This window comes from Chionomys nivalis, chromosome X (genome assembly GCF_950005125.1).
Source record: "Chionomys nivalis chromosome X, mChiNiv1.1, whole genome shotgun sequence".
Taxonomy (NCBI): domain Eukaryota; kingdom Metazoa; phylum Chordata; class Mammalia; order Rodentia; family Cricetidae; genus Chionomys; species Chionomys nivalis.
In genome coordinates, this window is record NC_080112.1 from 61,353,895 (window position 1) to 61,372,915 (window position 19,021).

Genomic DNA, 19,021 nt, shown 5'->3' on the forward strand with positions numbered 1-19,021 from the left:
GATTGATTTAAGTTTGAAGTCAACTTTGTTAGAAATTAGTATGGCCACACCTGCTTGGTTCTTAGGTCCATTTACTTGATAAGCCTTATCCCAACCCTTTACTCTGAGTAGGTGTCTGTCTTTGTGGTTGAGGTGTTTTTCTTGTAAACAGCAGAATGTTGGATCCTGTTTTCGTATCCAAACTCTTAGTCTATGCCTTTTTATAGGTGAGTTGAGTCCATTGACATTAAGTGATATTAATGACCAGTGGTTGTTAACTCCGGTCATTTTTTTAGTAGTAAATTTTGTGTGTTTCCCTTCTTCGAGTTGTGCTGGTGAAGAGTCTCTAGTTGTCTGAGATATTGTGTTCATTGTTGGACTCCTTGGTTGGTTATTTTCCTTCTATTACTTTCTGTAAGGCTGGATTTGTGGCTATGTATTGTTTAAATTTGTTTTTATCCTGGAAAATTTTGTTTTTTCCATTTACAATGAACGAAAGTTTGGCTGGGTATCGTAGTCTGGGCTTGCATCCACAGTCTCTTAGATTCTGCAGTACATCTATCCAGGACCTTCTGGCTTTCATGGTTTCCATAGAGAAATCAGGTGTAAGTCTGATAGGTTTACCTTTATAAGTAACTTGGCCTTTTTCCTTTGCAGCTCTTAATATTCTTTCTTTGTTCTGTATGCTTTGTGTTTTGATTATTATATGGCGAGGGGATGGTTTTTTTTTTGATCCAGCCTATTCGGTGTTCTGTATGCTTCTTGAACCTTCGTAGGTATATCTTTCTTTAGGTTGGGAAAGTTTTCTTCTATAATTTTATTAAATATATTTTCTGGACCTTTGAACTACACTTCTTCTCCTTCTTTTACTCCTATTATTCTTAGGTTTGGTCTTTTTATTGTGTCCCATATTTCCTGAATGTTTTGTGATGAGAATTTGTTGGCCTTGCTGTTTTCTTTGATCAGCGTGTTTATTTTCTCTATGGTATCTTCAGAATCTGAGATTCTTTCTTCTATCTCTTGTATTCTGTTGGTTATGCTTGTTTCTGTAGACTCTATTCGTTTACCTAGATTTTCCATGTCCAGCCAGCCTTCTGTTTGTGTTTTCTTCTTTGTCTCCATTTCAGTTTTCAAGACTTGAACTGCTTCCATTATCTGTTTGATTGTTTTTCCTTGGTTTCCTAGGGTATCATTCACTGATTTACTCAATTCTTCAAACTTTCTGTTATACTTCTCATCCATTTCTATAAGGGCATTTTTTACATGCTGTTTAAGGGCGTCAATCACCTTCATAAAGTCAATTTTTTCTACTTCTTCATGATTAAGGTGTTCATGACCTCCTGTTGTGAGGTCGCTGGGTTCTGGTGGTTTCATATTATTTTTCAGATTGTTGGGTGAATTCTTGCATTGGCGCCTGCCCATCTCTTCCTCCGAATGCTCTCCTATGGATCTTCTTTTACAGGATCAGGTCTCCTTGCCTACTGATGTACCTTCCCAGTTATGGTACTCCCCAGTGATGGTTCTCCTGGTGCTCCAGTGATGTCTCTCCTGGTGACAATATCAGATATCCGTGCCCAATGATGGCTCTCCTGGTGCCAAGATTAGCTCTCCGTGTCCAATGATGGCTCTCCTGGTGCCAAGATCAGATCTCCTTGCTGGTTGGGTAGTTGGTAAACAAAGTGCCTACCTTGCTTGGTGCAGGCAGGCCAGTGAAACAAAGGAACTCCCGCCCGCCTGTTTGCCCTGAGGGTTTGCCCCCAGCACCCAGACAGGCTGAGCTAGGTGGTGTTATGTGCCCAAAGAAGGAAGGGGGCAGAAGGAAGAAGGGTTCTGGATGCAAGCTGGGTGGGATAGGAAGAGAGAGGCAGTCTTCAGGGAGTAGAGTCTCTGCAGGGTGCCCAGGAGGGATGCGGGGGGGGGGGGTGAGGAACTTCTGAGTTCCCTGTCAGGGGCTGCTGCCTCAGGTCACAAACTCACCCCAATATGGTGGCTCTCCTGATACTGAGCTCAGATCTCTGTGCTGATTGGGTAGTTCCTAAACAAAGCGCCTGCCTTGCTTGGTGCAGGCAGGCCAGTGAAACAATGGAACTCCCGCCCTCCTGTTTGCCCTGAGGATTCGCCCCCAGCGCCCAGACAGGCTGAGCTAGGTGGTGTTATGTGCCCAAATAAGGAAGGGGGCAGAAGGAAGAAGGGTTCTAAATGCACGCTGGGTGGGATAGGAAGAGAGAGGCAGTCTGCAGGGAGTAGAGTCTCTGCAGGGAGCCCAGGAGGGATGGGGGGGGTGTGAGGAACTTCTGAGTTCCCTGTCAGGGGCTGCTGCCTCGGGTCACAAACTCACCCCAATGATGGCTCTCCTGGTACCGAGCTCAGATCTCCCTGCTGGTTCGTAAACAAAGCGCCTGCCTTGCTTGGTGCAGGCAGGCCAGTGAAACAAAGAAGCTCCCGCCCGCCTGTTTGCCCCGAGGATTCGCCCCCAGCGCCCAGACAGGCTGAGCTAGGTGGTGTTATGTGCCCAAAGAAGGAAGGGGGCAGAAGGAAGAGTACATTAATTTTTGAGATAAGGTCTTTACCAGAATCTGGATCTCACTGCTTTGGCTAGATCGGCCAAACAGAGAAGCTCTATTCTCTACTGTCTCCAGTGTTGGGGTTACAGATGTAACCATGCCTGGCTTTTTAAAATGTAATAGGGGATTCAAACTGAGGTCTTCAGTTTGTGCAGCAAGCACTATATCCAGTGAACCATCTTTTCAGCCCTATTTTTCCCATGACCTATTCATCATTCAATAAGGTGTTGGTCATTGTTCATGAGTTTGAGTATGTTCTCTAGTTTCTTTTACTGTTGATTTCATGTTTTGCCCCATTGTGGTCTGATAAAATACAACAAATTATTTCAGTTTTTCTATATTTGTTAATGGTTGCTTTTGTTGTTGTTCTGTTATATTATGTACTTTTAGAGAAAGCCTCATGAGTTGCTGAAAAGATTGTGTAATTTTCAGTGCTCAGATTGAATGTTGTGTGGTTGTTAGAACTATTTTATCTGTGATATCATTTTACTCATTTTTTTTTTGCCATGAGAGCACAAATCCTTTCTATGTGTCTATCATTTTTGCAACAGGGAATACTTAGGACATTGATATGTATGGAAGTGGTAAAATATACATGAAAATAAGCTTTGCCAACAAACACAAGTATGTTTCAAGTCAGGCTATATGATTTTTAGTAACTCTTTCATTTAAGAGTTTCCCAACATGGCACAAAGTTTGTTGAAGTTCTTTGAAATCTTCCAGGAAAACATCACAATTTTCTTCTTGTCATTAAACTCCTTTTGTGAATAGACTACATGTTTTATGTCTATTCATTCCCATCAAAATAATAATAGTAATGACTGGAAGGGTTTAGTGTAGGCTATGCTTTTACAGATAAGTATTATTAAAATAATGATGGAGGAAGGTCATTGGCTAATAAAGAAACTGCCTTGGCCCATTTGATTGGCCAGCCTTTAGGTGGAGTAAACAGAATTGAATGCTGGGAGGAAGAGGAAGTGAGCTCAGATGCAGGGCAGCTCCTCTCAGAGCCAAAAGCGATGAAGCAAGCCGCCATGTCAGACATGCTGAACCTTTCCTGGTAAGACTGATGCTACACAGATTATTAGAGATGGGTTGATCAGGATATGAGAATTAGCCAGTAAGGGCTAGAGCTAATGGGCCAAGCAGTGTTTAAAAGAATACAGTTTGTGTGTCATTATTTGGGGGCATAAGCTAGCCAGGCAGCCATGAGCTGGGTTGTGGGAAGAGGCCCACAGTTCCTTCAACAAAATAATACTATTACACTTATTTATTTTATGTGTGTGGGTGAAAATGCAGTATAGCAAGGGTATGTGGGAGGTAAGAATACAATATGGAGAATTCACTTCAATTTTTCCACTAAGTGAGTCCTGGGGATTGAATTAAGGTTATCAGGCTTGGCAGAAAACACTTTGTGGCTCACATGTTTCTAATTCTTATGTCTACCCAAAATATTTCATTCCTTAAGATATCAGAAAATTGATCTGAGTTATACAGTAGCATAATCTTGAAACTAAATATATGAATTTACTGACTCAGTTATGGAAATACTATATGTAAATATAAATTCTCAGAACTGTAATGAACATGAATGCCTATAAAATACTTATTTATACTTTACCTTGTTATTAATAATTGCTTTTTTAAGTGTAAGTGTCCTACATTATTCAAATAATGGCTATAGAGCCCTTCCTGGATTTCAACTATAGGCAATCAAAGATTTTTTTTTAAAAAAAGGTTTAGCTCATTGCACACTTTGAAGTATATACTTTTAATTTTCCCTCTGATTCTTTTAGTCTTACTAGTGATTCATAAGCCAAGAGGTAAATCAAAAACTCTTCAAGGAATACTGAGTTTATGGGAAAATCTGAGCTCAGAAAAATAATTTGTTCGTTCAAGCGAGAGTGTTCTTTTCCTCCAACACCAAATTTTCAAGAAAGATTCTACGTTAAAATGATACCTAACAGGAAACACTCCATAACTTACTTCCTTTGTACAATAAATCTATTGTAATCCTCTTTATGATGAAACCTGGGCATTTGAAAAAGTCCCTGGCTCCTCATATGAGCACTATAGTACTAGTAAAGTGTTATATATCTACTCAAAGCCTCACAGGAGAGCACACAGGGAAAATGGGAATTCAGGAATGAAGTTTTACCTCAAGAAACTCTATATTACGTTAAGTATGTTATCAAAAACTTGGGTTAGTAACAATGCCTTGGTTCTCTGCTAAAAAAAAAATCCAAAAATTTTGGTGTCAGAAAGACTCAGAAAGTTTGCTATGGAATAAAGTACTTTACATACGTACATAGATATATGCTTGTATGTATACTGTAGGTGTGTTTTCATGGAAGCATCATAATAGTTTTACTATTTTATATAATAAAAATGTTAATACTAAAAGATTTTTACAATATAAACATTGTCTAATAGCTGTTTTCTTTACCAAGTTAGTTATATTCTTTTGCAAGTTTATTTCAGTGGTACAACAGGAAGGTTGTCAATAATAAGAAACAATATCATACTTGAGCATATTTGAAAATATGTTTTTATGCTAACCATTTTGTAATGAATTAGAGATTATAATTTGCATTCATGGGATCACTGAGAAACAATCATGGTAAACATATAGACATAATTACCTTAGTGTACTCACACTGGACTTTGAGTTCTACTATTTTTTGTGAATCAGAAGTAATGAATTTATGTTCAAGTTGAATAATTAATTCACTGACCGTGTTAATCAAGCATTTCTCTTACAAAGTCCTGATTTTATCATCTTTAAAATATGAGCATTCTGACATGTAATGTAAGATAGTAACTTAAAAACATGATTCCCAACTACATTTTAAATGCCTATGCTTATATTTATAGATAAGTGTGCCCCCAATACCTATTCTTATTGCCACAAATAAGTGTAGCTAAAAGCATTCTTAATGTGTTTTATTTGTGTGTTCATGTACACAGATGGAAGTGTCTACATCTTTCTGTGTTTTGATTTCTAAAACAGGCAGCATTTGTGATAAATTGCATGGGTAGTTTTGAAATCTGAAGGAGGATATAATTCAGGGTGTATGTATAGAATCACTATATATCTAATTTTGGATGTTCATTGATGAATTTCTTGTCTTAATCATTCTATCATGTAAACAAATAGAAAGGTCTCATTGTTTCCCATCAATACATAATCTATATAATTATTTACCAATTAAAATAAAACTAATTATTTCACATTTAGTAGTTTTTCATATGTGGCCTATTCAATATTCCTCAGTTTCATAGCCTAACTTTGTAGGCTCATAACTGCTCACTAGATAGAAGTTAGCACACAAGAATCGAGCAAATCTCATAAGGAAATAAATCAAAGTGATAAGATGTCCCTGTAATGCTTATCTCATGTTGTACTTAAAAACTAGTTAATATATTCAAGTTCCTTTTACTTTGATGATGACTCTGTATTTTAAAGCCCTCCTGATTCTAGTATTTTATTTTAACTAAGACAACACATAGCTCCTAGCATTGTTTGGAGGTCAAGCCAGATAATCTTCTAAACAATCTTGCAATTAATAAAATAAACATGGAGTTCAAGAAACTATAAATATTTTCACTTCTAATCTGTTTTAACCTGTGCATTTTAATTTGCCTCATTAGTGATTTATTTTTACAGGTAATCGATGTTAACTCTGGGCACTGGAGTTTTGACTATATATTAAAGTAGTTGAGTGGAAAGCATAAGGCGAAGGGTTTCTATCTACAGCACCACGCAAAAGTGATAAATGTGGGGTTCGTTTGTTTGTGTTAGTATTTGAATGTGGAGTATACTTACGAGTGTGTGAGTGCCAGAACCCATGTACCTGCACAGAGGCCATAGGATGGCACAGAATTTCCTATTATCTCGCTTATTCCCTTGAGACGGGATCTCTCTCTGACTCTGGAATTAGACTGACAGCCAACAAGCCCGAAAGTCCTGTCTTTCTGTGCTTCTTACAAAGGTGGAGTTCTTTGGTAGAGTCTTTGGGGTCGCTTATGTATACTATCATATCATCCGCAAATAACGAAAGCTTAACTTCTTCCTTTCCAATACGAATCCCCTTGATCCCCTTATGTTGTCTTATTGCTATTGCTAGAACTTCAAGCACTATAAAACCGGACTCGCTGAACATAGCGGACAATGAGGACTACTGAGAACTCAAGAACAATGGCAATGGGTTTTTGATCCTACTGCACGTACTGGCTTTGTGGGAGCCTAGGCAGTTTGGATGCTCACCTTACTAGACCTGGATGGAGGTGGGTGGTCTTTGGACTTCCCACAGGGCAGGGAACCCTGATTGCTCTTCCGGCTGATGAGGGAGGGGGACTTGATTGGGGGAGGGTGCGGGAAATGGGAGGTGGTGGTGGGGAGGAGGCAGAAATTTTTAATAAATAAATAAGTAAATAAATTTAAGAAATTGTAAAGGACAAAAAAAAAAAAAACAAAGGTGGAGTTACAGGCACAAGAGCAAACCACACCCAGGTTTTAATTTTGGTGCTGGAGATTTGAAGTTAGATTTTTATGCTTACACAGCAAACACTCTTATCCACTGAGAAAACATAGACTAAATAAAATTTCAGGAGGTTGTATTTACATATTGTACATACATACATGTATGTATGTATCCACTACGCCATGAGTACATTTTTCTATTTCCCACTGGTAACTTATTAAATATTTATTTTATCCAAAATACTTTGAATTTTCTACTATGAACTCCCCAAAAATGTGTTGATCTTTTATTTCAGTTTCATTGTGATGTTTTGATTAAATACATATTCTTGTGTTATTTAAGAAATTGTGGAATTTCAGTTTTGATATTGAGTAGAATCCATTTGATGCTTGTTCTCAGATGTGATAACTATTTTTAATAAGTCAAGATTTACTCATTTGTTGCTCTTTTACTTTCACAGCCAAAGCACATCTGTCCTTCAGCCATGGGGAGCTTGCCATACATAACTGCTTTGTCTTTTACATCAAAGATAAGATAAATATCCATTGCCAGTTTACCACCGTAACCTGGTACAACAGTGCTCATCAGAACAAGGTCTTACTGCTTAATCTGGCCTATTAGAATAAGCCACGTAAGGAAGAACCATGTAGTTGACACTTATTATGAACTGCCTTACTTTCCTTCAACTCTGATTTCACCCATGTATGCATCATAAGAACTTTTAATACCATCATTGCATTTGTTGCCCTTGAATAAAACAAAAATTCAAAAAAGTGGAAACCGTCCAGTAAACTGGTTGTCTCATGAACTTGAATGGATTATGAGAAATAAGTCACATTACATATATAGTAGGAAGCTGGTTTACATTATGCCTATCATAGCATCTCTGCTAAAGGAATATTGCACCATGACTACCTTTAGTCTGGATTCATTCAATTGCCTGTTCCATTTAATTAGTCAGCCTATGTTATTAATATTAGGGTTTTTTTTTTAAGATAGTCAGCATTTTGTGTTCCTTGTATGTTCTGGATATTAACTGATTATCATCTGAATTGCACAGAAATTTTCTTCCATTTATAGGTTGTATTTTAAATTTTGTGACTGTTTCCTGTGCCATGTAAAGGCTAATTCATTATATTTAATTATATTTTTAATTTTGTTGTTTTGCCTGAGTCTTAAGAATTCTATCTAAAAATATTACCTCTATCAGTCTCTTAATGTGTTTCTCCTGTTTTGGCTATTTCATGCTTTCTAGTTTCATAATAAAGGTTTTGGTGCCTTCTGAGTTGATCATGAATCTGAGAAGGATCTAGTTTTCATGCGTATATCCAATTTTACAGGTACCAACCATAATAGACTGTGTTTTTCTGTTGTGTGACTCTTGTGTAAAAATCAGCTGACTATTGCCGCGCATCGCGGCCTGGGTCTGTGCTCTATGCGCTAGACCCCAGTTCGCGAGCTTTGGGAAAGGGGCTGGAGGTTGAGAACACAGACGCAGAGACAGACTGACCAACACGCAAACTTTTAAACACTGATACCAAAAGCCCCTCTTTATTAGCACCATGGAGGCTTAAATACACTGCAGTCAATGGCCAACAGGTGAAAATCCTGTCCTCTGATCCTTTAAGCTAGGCACAGCTTCTAGTAACTTTAATTAGAAGGTTCTAGGAGGGAAGAGCAGCTGAAGGCCAGGACTCAGTCCCAACATCCAGCTGAAGGCCAGGACTCATCAGTCCCAACAGACTATATAAATACTGATAAAATTTGGAGTGCATCATTCTATGGCCTTAGTTTTGTGTCTGCTATCTGCTGTGGTGTTCGGGCTATTCCAAATTTGTAGTACATTTTGAAGTTAGTCATTGTATGATTTTCAATTTGTTGACATTTTCTATTATCTCAACATTGGTTTGGCTATGCATTGTCTTTTGTAGACTTCATAATATTTCATAAAATACAGTTTTGATAATTTTATACTATAAGACATTACTGCAATCATTTTTACAAGTCCTAGTAGATTTTATTTTTTTAATGGAGTATTTAGATTTTTCTGTGTCTCCATCTATGAATATTTATATTTTAATTTCTTCATTTTCAGTTAGGATGGTCTATATTTCTTCCCCTTTCCTAGTTGTTCTTGCTGAACTAGTACTCTATTTAACAAGAATGGTCAAATTCAGCATCCTCATCTTCTTCTTGGTTTAAACTCTTTCAGTTCCCTCAGTTGTACATGCTATTGAATGCGAGTTTTTCACCTGCCTTTTTACTATTTTGAGATACAGTACTTATATGACTAAATAGTTGAGAATTTTCATTATGAAAGTATGTAAAATATTCCCAAATCCTTTTTATTTTGGATGCTGAAATTACCGTGAAGTAGGTTCTTCATTGTGTTGGTGTGTATGCACGAAGTCTTTAGTTCAATCTTTAGTGTGATTGCTAATAGTAACTGTTTGTTTCATTTCGCTTTCATATTTTTATTATTTGGATTTATATTTGTGCTCTGATTTTTATTGTTTACTTTCTTCTACTCTCTTTTTTGGTAGACTTGTTTATGGTTTATGTTTTCGTTAGTCTATGTTGTGCATTGTTATATCATTTATTTGAGATGTTAAAATAAGAATTTCAAAATTTAAAGTTTTAAAAGCCTAATGAAAAGTTCATTTAATAAAGCATGGTATTTGGTATAGTTATTAACAGCTTTATGTATGACAAAGGATTGTTTGCATTATATCTTATTAAATAAAATATTCCAAATAATCACAGCATCTGTAAGATGACAAGACACAATATTTCTAGTATCATTTATGCCTTAAAAACAAGTATTGTTCTAAAAATACAAAAACAAAACCAAAGAACAGTAAAACAAACAAATAAAGTAGAGTCTAGGATTATAAATTAGTGAATCATTCATATTCAGTTCACATTTTTTTTCTTATCTGGAAAAGCTTTCCTGAAATCCTTAGCATAAATAACCACTGTTTTCTGCACTATCTCATAAGATTTTTCTCCCTTTTCTATTATTGAATACACTGTGTCTGTATTAGTTTCCATGCATGTCTAACTTCACACTGGATTAAGAACAAAGAAAGACTTTAGGCTTTATTCTAACCACCATAATATGACATTTCTCAAGAGGTTACGTGCTATGATTTAAAACAACAAAACTAATTATACAAACCAAACATAAAAGAATAAGAGCAAGAATTTCCAGATATTATATCATCCTGTACAATGCATATATGTGTTTTTTTGTCTTGTCTTACAATGTTTTCTGCCATTTTATAGTTTGTTTTAAATATATATGTGTATATATATATATGTATATATATTCAGTGTTTCTAAAGCTTTTGAGCATTCAAGCAAAAACTTGTCATCTTGGTCAGGATTGAAATTAAGCCCTAGGCATGAGTAGAGTTCCAATGAAGAGCAAATAACTCATTATGCTACTTACTGAAAATTCACCTTTTAAACAAAAACATGTTAACTTAAATTGCACGAAGTAAGGTTAACTGTTAGCCTTTTTAATGTTAAAATTGGTGAGACGTGAACTTTCCAGGGTGACAGAATAAAACTTCTCTGTTAATTAATTAATGACTGATTGGCTGTTACCACATCCAAATCCCAGTTTGCATAACAGTAGCAAAAGCATAAGGAAAGTGGCTTTAGCTGTAATGATATGATGCTGTTGCATGCCATTTCCTTGAGCTTATGTAACTCCAGAGAGTCAAAGAAACACACCCAAAGTTAGGGAAATATGGCGCTTACATCAAGCTTTGGAAATTCTAGACAGAGAAAAAATAGAAATACTACCTTTTAGGCAGCATTTTAAAAATGTGTAATACATATTTCCTAGATATTATATTTCATCCTGTGCATTTTATATGGTGCTACACTTGCATTCAGTTACTAGTTCCATGCAGTACTGTGTGATGACTTCGGCTTTAAACATCAGCAGTTTTTCATCCTTAAATAGTTATTTTTGAGGTCTTTAACAAAATTGTGCGGTAATTATTATAACTATTTTAAATAATAAGAAAATACAATGTAAAGGTAAATAGGCTTATCACCATTTCTGTAGTCACATTTCCTAGCAGTTTTTTTTTTAAATCTGCACAACATTGTTTAATTTGCAAAATCTTTGATTAATGATTTGTACAGCTTGATAAACCTCACATTTTTGGCTTGCTAGTTTTAGGAGAAACTTGTGGGTTAAATCTCGAACCTCTTACATAAATACATCTCACTTTGTTAGTTGCTAGGTGCAGAAGCAAATGTTTCAGCCGTCAGTATATTTTTTATACACTGGAGGCAACTGCACATGAAAAATACTTTCCACTGATTTGCAAAATCTAACATATTACTTTATTTTTATTTATATGTTTGAATATATGAGAGAATATATTCTGGGAAAATTTTAATCTAAGCTTGGATATAAAGGAAGAAATATAGGGGGATATTTAGCATATAATCTACATGGTAGAAGACCAAAGACTACCATAGTTTAACAGTGCCCATATTACTATACTTTTATAGAAATGCATATTTCTAGTTTCAGATATTACTCCTAAATTTTCCAGGTAATATATGAAATATTCTTCATATTCATATCAAAGTTAAAATGTGACATACATACAGCATATGAAATAAAAGATAAAAAATATAGAGCCAAGAAATTGTACTGCTACTTCTAAATTTCTATTCATGTTAAATCAGTTCATGAACCTTATAACAAATTTTGCATGAGTTATTTTAGGGCCTTAGAAAAATAAATTATGATTTTAGCAATTAAAATGGATTCGTGGTGATAAAGGATCTGGAGCAAATGAAACAGTAATCAGGGACATTTATTTGCTCATTCATTAAAGTATCAATTGCCACAATTGTTCCACACACTTCAGTAATCAAAGAAGATAGAGCATGAATTATCATATGATGTTGATGGCATGCAAACCAAATCAAAAACACAAAAATGAAAGCCTCTGTCAGTGGCCAAAACATATTTGTTTAGGAGTGGCAGTCCAATTGACTCTAACTCAGTAGTACATCAGAAAGTAACATTCAGCTGTAGTTAGAAGTGCAACCCTGGGACTGGAAATATGGCTTAGCAGTTCAGTACAAGATTATGCTGACATGAATTTTTATATTCAGAAGCTTCCCATTGTGCTTAGAATAATATTCATACTCTAGAGCACTCCCCACATTACTCTTCTTGACATGGACTCTGTTGAACTTCTCTTGTTTTGTCTCTGGATGTGTGAACTTTCCAATCAGCTTATCTCCTTACATATAGTCCTTTAATAAATAGAAATTATCAAATGTGCCTTTATTTTACATCTTTCAAGACCTTCTGACCTGTATCAGGTCAGAGAAATTATCTTATTCCCTACTCTATACACACTGTCAGACTCACAATAAACATAATTGCATTATTTTTTGTGTTTGTAATAAAACATATGAAGAAATGCAAATGAATGGGGAAACCCCATGATTCTTTAAAATTAAGTCTCTTAATTCACTTTCTATATCAAACTTTGTAATTTCCACAGTATTACCCCATTTTCTATAGCCAAGCAATCTGGCACAAAAACAGTAGCTGCTCTATGTAGAGCTTCATAAGTCCAAAATATTCGCCAGGTGTCTTCTCATCTGGAAGTTTTTCTAAGTTTATTGTTACTTCTGTTGTCAGAATTGAGTTCTTTATAGTTACAGGGCTAAAATCCCTGTTTACTTGCTAGAGACTATTCTCAGCTCCTTATAATAATCTAATTCTATTTCATGTGGTCCCTTCATCCTTAAAACAATTCTTAATTTGTTATCATTACTATCACTATTATCATTATGTGTATACATGTGGTTATACATATGTCAGCACATATGTGCCATAGCACATGAGTAGAAATCAGAAGAAAACTTGGGGGTAGTTGGGTACTCCTTCCAAAATATGTATGGCAAGTAACTTTACTCTCCTTAGCCATCTCACTAGCCAAGCCCTTTCATTTTCAAATTGACAATTGTAACATGAGGGCTGGCTTGTTGGAGTTTCTGTCCTTCCTGGTTCCCAGAGTTGTTAGGTCCCAAAGAATCACACAGAAAGTCTACATAAGTTATAAACTGATTGGCCCCTTAGCTCAGGCTGCTTGCTAACTCGTATAACTTATATCAATCTATTATTCTTATCTATGTTAGCCACATGGCTCAGTACCTTTTTCAGTGGGGCAGGTCACATCCTGCTTCTTCTGTGATCTGGGCAGGACTGCGGAAAGAGCTTCCTTCTTCCCAGAATACTCCTGTTCTCCTTGCCCCACCTTTACTTCCTGTCTGGTTGTCCCACCTATACTTCCTGCCTGGCCTCACGTGGATAACTGCATCCACAGAAAGCCTGAGAAAGCTGGGGAAAAAATAGAGTAAAGCATGTGTTCTTGGTAGCAGCAATTTCTCAGTTCTGCTCTGCTTGCTACAAGCAAGCAAGTGCTCTTAGCTAAGAGAGGCTTCCTGACTCAGCTTTAGCTGTAAAACCCTGTAGCTCCTTAAGAGGTCCTGCCATGAACACTTAAATAGTGTTGATGAAAAGCTGACAGTATGCTTTTTGGTTTTCAGCCATAGCAGGAAAAAAGTTGTGTCGTTTTAAAATGCCAGCTTTCTGAGCCTACATGCCAGGGCAAACTCTGACTCTTTCAGGCAGGTGGTCTGACTACAGAGCATTTGAATATTGTTTGTGAGCACACTGCTGCAGGTTGCTTGCTGGCAGGGACCTTGAAATTCCATATAGTTGTGGCAATAAACATGGCTCTGGCCAGTACCTCTGCCATGAGGCTGGAAAGCCAAGGAATGGGCTGGATCCAGCCATCAAAGCCACAGCTTTAATCCTACCCATAATGCTTAGTAAATTAAAAGACTCATGTGGTCAGAAAAAGACAGAGAGATACAGTATAGATTTAAAAACAAAGAAAACTCTAAATGGTTTACTGTGTTTAAAATTATATGTCGTCTCTGGGGCGGGGGAAACCTGAGAAGGCTGGGTGCTGGCCACATCATGGCGTAGCTGGTCTCTTTGCTCCTGTCCGGTGTTTGTGGCATGGAAATGTCTGGTGTCTCTTAGACCTGGTTAAGGTATTGGCAGAACAGAGGACAAAGTTAAATTAAGGGAAAAAAATTTAAGACCAGGGAATTGAAGGGAGCATCCCCCAGGCCATGAGTGGGAACATAAGGCCTGGCTGGATCCAGTTGCGACTGGAAGCCAGAAGGCCAGAGACCACTCCGAATGGCCTTTGACAGTGAGGGGGGAAAAGGAAAAGAAAAGAAATGAAAAAAAAAAGACATAAAGAAGGATCTGAGGGACCCTGGACCCTTAGTCACAGGTGGATTGGCCCCGGGCCATTCCAAACACAATTTAAGCTGAGGGAAACAACCATAGCAGAATGGGGGAGACTTACCAATGGAAGCCGGTGGTGGAAGTAGGAAAAAAAACCTGGTTCAGGATCCCAATCTCTGGAGAGGAATTGGAGCAGGAGGGCCTATGCAAGTCATGGCACCAAATGTTATGGATTTGCTGTGGGTCCCGAGAGTAGAGGGGGCCAGGCAGGGCCCGGGCGCACCACACAGCAGGTCTCCAAAGGTCCCCTGGGTGTCCCCAGCTGCTACCCATGTGGGTGGTGGGTGGGCAAGGGGCAGACAGATAGACACACCATGCAGATGGGTTTGCTGCAAACTGCTGGGGTCCCAAGCACGGATGGCGCACGAGACCATGTGGGAGACTCCATGTGACTGTGATGGGACATACAGACATATAAGGTAAAGTTAGATATTTATTAGATGGTTTATGGAGGGGAAGGAAAAAGGGGAAAGGGGGTGGGGGGGAGAGAGAGAGAGAGCGTGAAGGAGTGAGGCTGCCTCTCCCAGAGAGAGGACAGGAAGAGGGAAGGTGGGTGTCTGAGGCTGCAGGCAGGAAGTGGGCGTGGCTTGTCTCTTAAAGGACCAGAACAATCATTACACTGTCAGCTCACAAAAATGGCATGGAGAATTATTATTAATTATATAAGCTCAGCCTTAGATTAGGCTTATTCCTATCTAGTTCTTATAACTAATCTATAGTTTTAAATCTATGTTCTTTTATGTGGCTCAGTTACCTTTACTCAGTATTTCCTATCCTGCTTCTTGTCCATGTGGTTGGTGATTCTGTCTTTCCTTTTCCCAGTGCTCACTCTCTCTCGAGAAGTCCCTGTTTTACCTTCTGCCTAGCTATTGGACATTTAGCTTTTTATTAAATCAATCACAGTGACACATCTTCAAACAGCGTAAAGGAATATTCTACAACATCTGACCTTGATACAACACTGGTTACAATTATTCTAGTTACAGGCTCAAAATTTTAACTTTCCTTTGGTTGTTTTCTAAATATAGATTTAAAAGTACTACTCATTGTAATGAAATTATCTCTGGACAGAGGGAAGAGTATTCATGCTTTTAACCCAGAACCAACTTTTGGTTTGATAAGCTTTGGCTGTTCCTAGTTTTATAATGTAATTGGAGGTTGGTTTTCCTTTTAATTCCTCTGTCTTTTTTTTTTTTTTTTTTGGTTTTTCGAGACAGGGTTTCTCTGTGGTTTTGGAGCCTGTCCCGGAACTAGCTCTTGTAGAGCAGTCTGGTCTCGAACTCACAGAGATCCGCCTGCCTCTGCCTCCCAAGTGCTGGGATTAAAGGCGTGCGCCACCACCGCCCGGCCTTAATTCCTCTGTCTTTGTCTGAATTTCTCTAGTATCTGTTTTAGTAAGTTTTTCTAAGGCTTGTAACTTATCAGTCAAAACAGCAGTATTTTCTCTAATGACTTTTTCTAAGGCCTATATCTTGGCACTCATGTCAACCAATTTCTTTAGGGATAAAACAAGAATTCTCAAACTGATAATGTTTATAATTGGCATCACATAAACCTCATCTAAGTTAATTACCCCTCATTTAATTGTCCCACATTTTAAACATCCATTGTATAATCATACAGAGACTTAACTCCCTCCATCATAAGTGTTTACCATTTTTTAAAATGGAAAAATCTCTCTTATTTTTTTAATTAATTCCTCCTTTAAGAATTCCCAATTGTTTCACCAAATCTGCTGCTGCTGATGGTGAATTATGAGGCTGGTTACTGTTGCATAACACATCTGAGCAGAGTACACAGGCAGTGCACAGCCTGGCTGAGGACAGCTGCAACTGCTAGCTTGTAGACATGAGCTGAGAGCCTGTGGCGGTTGCAACAACAGTAGAAGCCTGAGCAAGTATCAAGACTAGCTATCTCGTGAGACAGCAGCTTGAGGACTGGGTCTAGAGGACACCTGCAACCCATGGGGAGAGTGAGCTGTCTGAAACCCACATAGGGGATCATGCAGAAGAAGCAGGTGTGACAGGAGCTGCCTGAAGGCAGAGCTGGCTGGTGGTGAGGGGCTAACTCTGGTGGGAGTTGGAGCCTACATGCCCGTGGAGATTGCTGTAGAGAAAGTACAACAGAAAAATCCATCACTTGCTCAGAGGGCTTGGGGACGAAAAGGAAAACCTAGCCAGAGGTGCGGTGACTCCAGTGGGTGCAGCTCCCTCATGCAGCTCCAGTTCATGCTAGTGACTGCAAAGTGGCTAGTTTGTATATACATGCCCTAAAAATTGGATATCAGGTTAAGTGTCAATCTATTTAAGCTTTATCAATAAAAATCAGGAGTCAGGTATTGGGGTAAAAATCTGAAAGATCAGAGAATCAGGGGAGCAACCTCTTCTGTTCCTCCGTCCAAAAAGAGTTGAGATCCTGCCTCAACCTCGCCTTACTATTTCCTGTCTTCTCTCTACAGTTCTCCAAACCTCTATGGTGGCTAGTGACTGGCTCTGCCCTCTGACTCCAAGTACACTTTGTTAGAATACAATGAAAATATCACACAATACACCATCCAGGCCATGAAAACTCCTTCGAAATGGCCTGCCACTCACTAGCCCCAGGTAGTCTTTTTTTTTCCCCTCTGGAAATTCTTTTATTGTTCAGGATTTGAACCTATATTCTTTATTTATTTATTTATTTATTTATTTATTTATTTATTTATTAAAGATTTCTGCCTTCTCCCCTCCACCACCTCAGAACCTACAAGCCCTGGACATGCTGAACACTGTTGTAAACCAGTTCAGCTGATGTGACTGTTTCTTGTTTCCTCAGGCTGGGTCAGCAAACCAGATGCTTCAGATGACTGCTCCCAAGTCCAGGCTTTTGACCAATATTCCAACCTTTCTGGACCCATACTATGATGACCCTACCATAGTGCTGATTCTGTCAGAAATTACAGATTTTGTCATCAACAAAAGGCTGGAATGTTAGGTTTCAGGCGGTCAATATGTAGGTCTAATACGGGTCTCAAACTGGACTATAGTGAAAATGGTGGGTTGATAAAAGTCATTATTCCTCAGAAACTCGTGAAACAAGTTCCCGTCAGCCAAAAGGAGTCATTTCTCTTACCACTAGCAGAAGAGACATATGGCTACTTGTGGCACCCATCAGCATATGAAAGTTCAGGGTGGACTCCAGGCTCCCTCAGTATCACAAGTACATGAAATGGTACACATTTCAAAGTCCACTTTAGCATCCAGGCCCTTCCCTGCCCCTAGCTATCTGTCAGCCTTATAAACATGATTTGTCCATTCCAGACTATTTTCTCCATATCTTCATTTTATATATTTTTAATTAAAAATTATTGATTTAACATAGAAATCTGACATTCTCTTATATATTTAGTTTTGGTTTCTTCTACCCTCATCTCATTCCTCTCATCTCCTGAGCTCATCCCTTTTCTGCACTCTTTTGCCTCCTCTCTTCCCCCATTACTTTCATAATACCCCTCCCTTACCATATGGCTCAGCTACAATACTCCTAAAAATATATCCAAAGAATTTTATCTTCCACAACAGAGATACTTGCACATTTATGTTTATTGTTGCTTTTTTTCCAACACAGTGAGTAAATGAAATTAACCAATCAATGCCTATCAATAGATAAACAGATAAGGCACAATGAATTTTTATTTTACTATTTAGTGAAATAAAATTATAAAATTTTCAGTAAAACTGACAAAACTAAAAATGAACACATTAACACAAGTCTCATAAAGATAAATATCACTCTCATATGTGGATCATAGCTTCTAACTATTGTATATTTGTCTCAGTGTAGGAGTGAGAATAGAGGCCTGGAAACTTAGAGAGGGGCTTACAGTTTCATTTGAAGTATAAAGTGAGGCTTGTTGTTTGTAGCTAGAGCTAGGTATATAAAGCATAAGGAAATATCTATCATTTAGCTATTTCATATTACCAACACTAAATTATTAATGAAACACTAGTATATAAGTTTACTACTACAAAGTCTTTCAAATATTTTTTAATTTTTTTATTTTTAAAATTTTTTTTATTTTTTATTTATTTATTTATTTTTGGTTAACAAGACAGGGTATCTCTGAGTAGCTTTGGATCCTGTCCAGGAACTCTCTCTGTAGACCAGTCTGGCCTCAAACTCAGAGAGCCCCCTGTCTCTGCCTCCCCAGTGCTGGGATTAAAGGTGTACACACCAACACCCAGCTAACCTTCTTAATGAGAAAAGAAAATGAATACGGCAATTTCTTCCCAAGGACTAAAGATTTTAATTTAATTGGAAAGAAAAATATAAACCCATAAGGAAAATTCTTTTTCACCTAAGTAAATTTAAAAATGTTGGTTTTTAAATTTTTTTCAGTTTGTGTTAGTTTTTACACTCTGTGTACATACTTATTTAAATGAATTCTTAACTGAGCTCAATTATTTTACATTGTTTAGCCACAAAGAATCAATAAATGAGAAGTAGAATATCTAAGAAGAGGTAAAGTGATAACAGTTTTCAAATTACCAGTAAGGTTGTTCCTAGCAGTTCTCTCCATTTCAGACAATAAGACTTTCTACTTGCTCTTTAGATTACTAAACGGCCGTTTATCCTACTTCAGA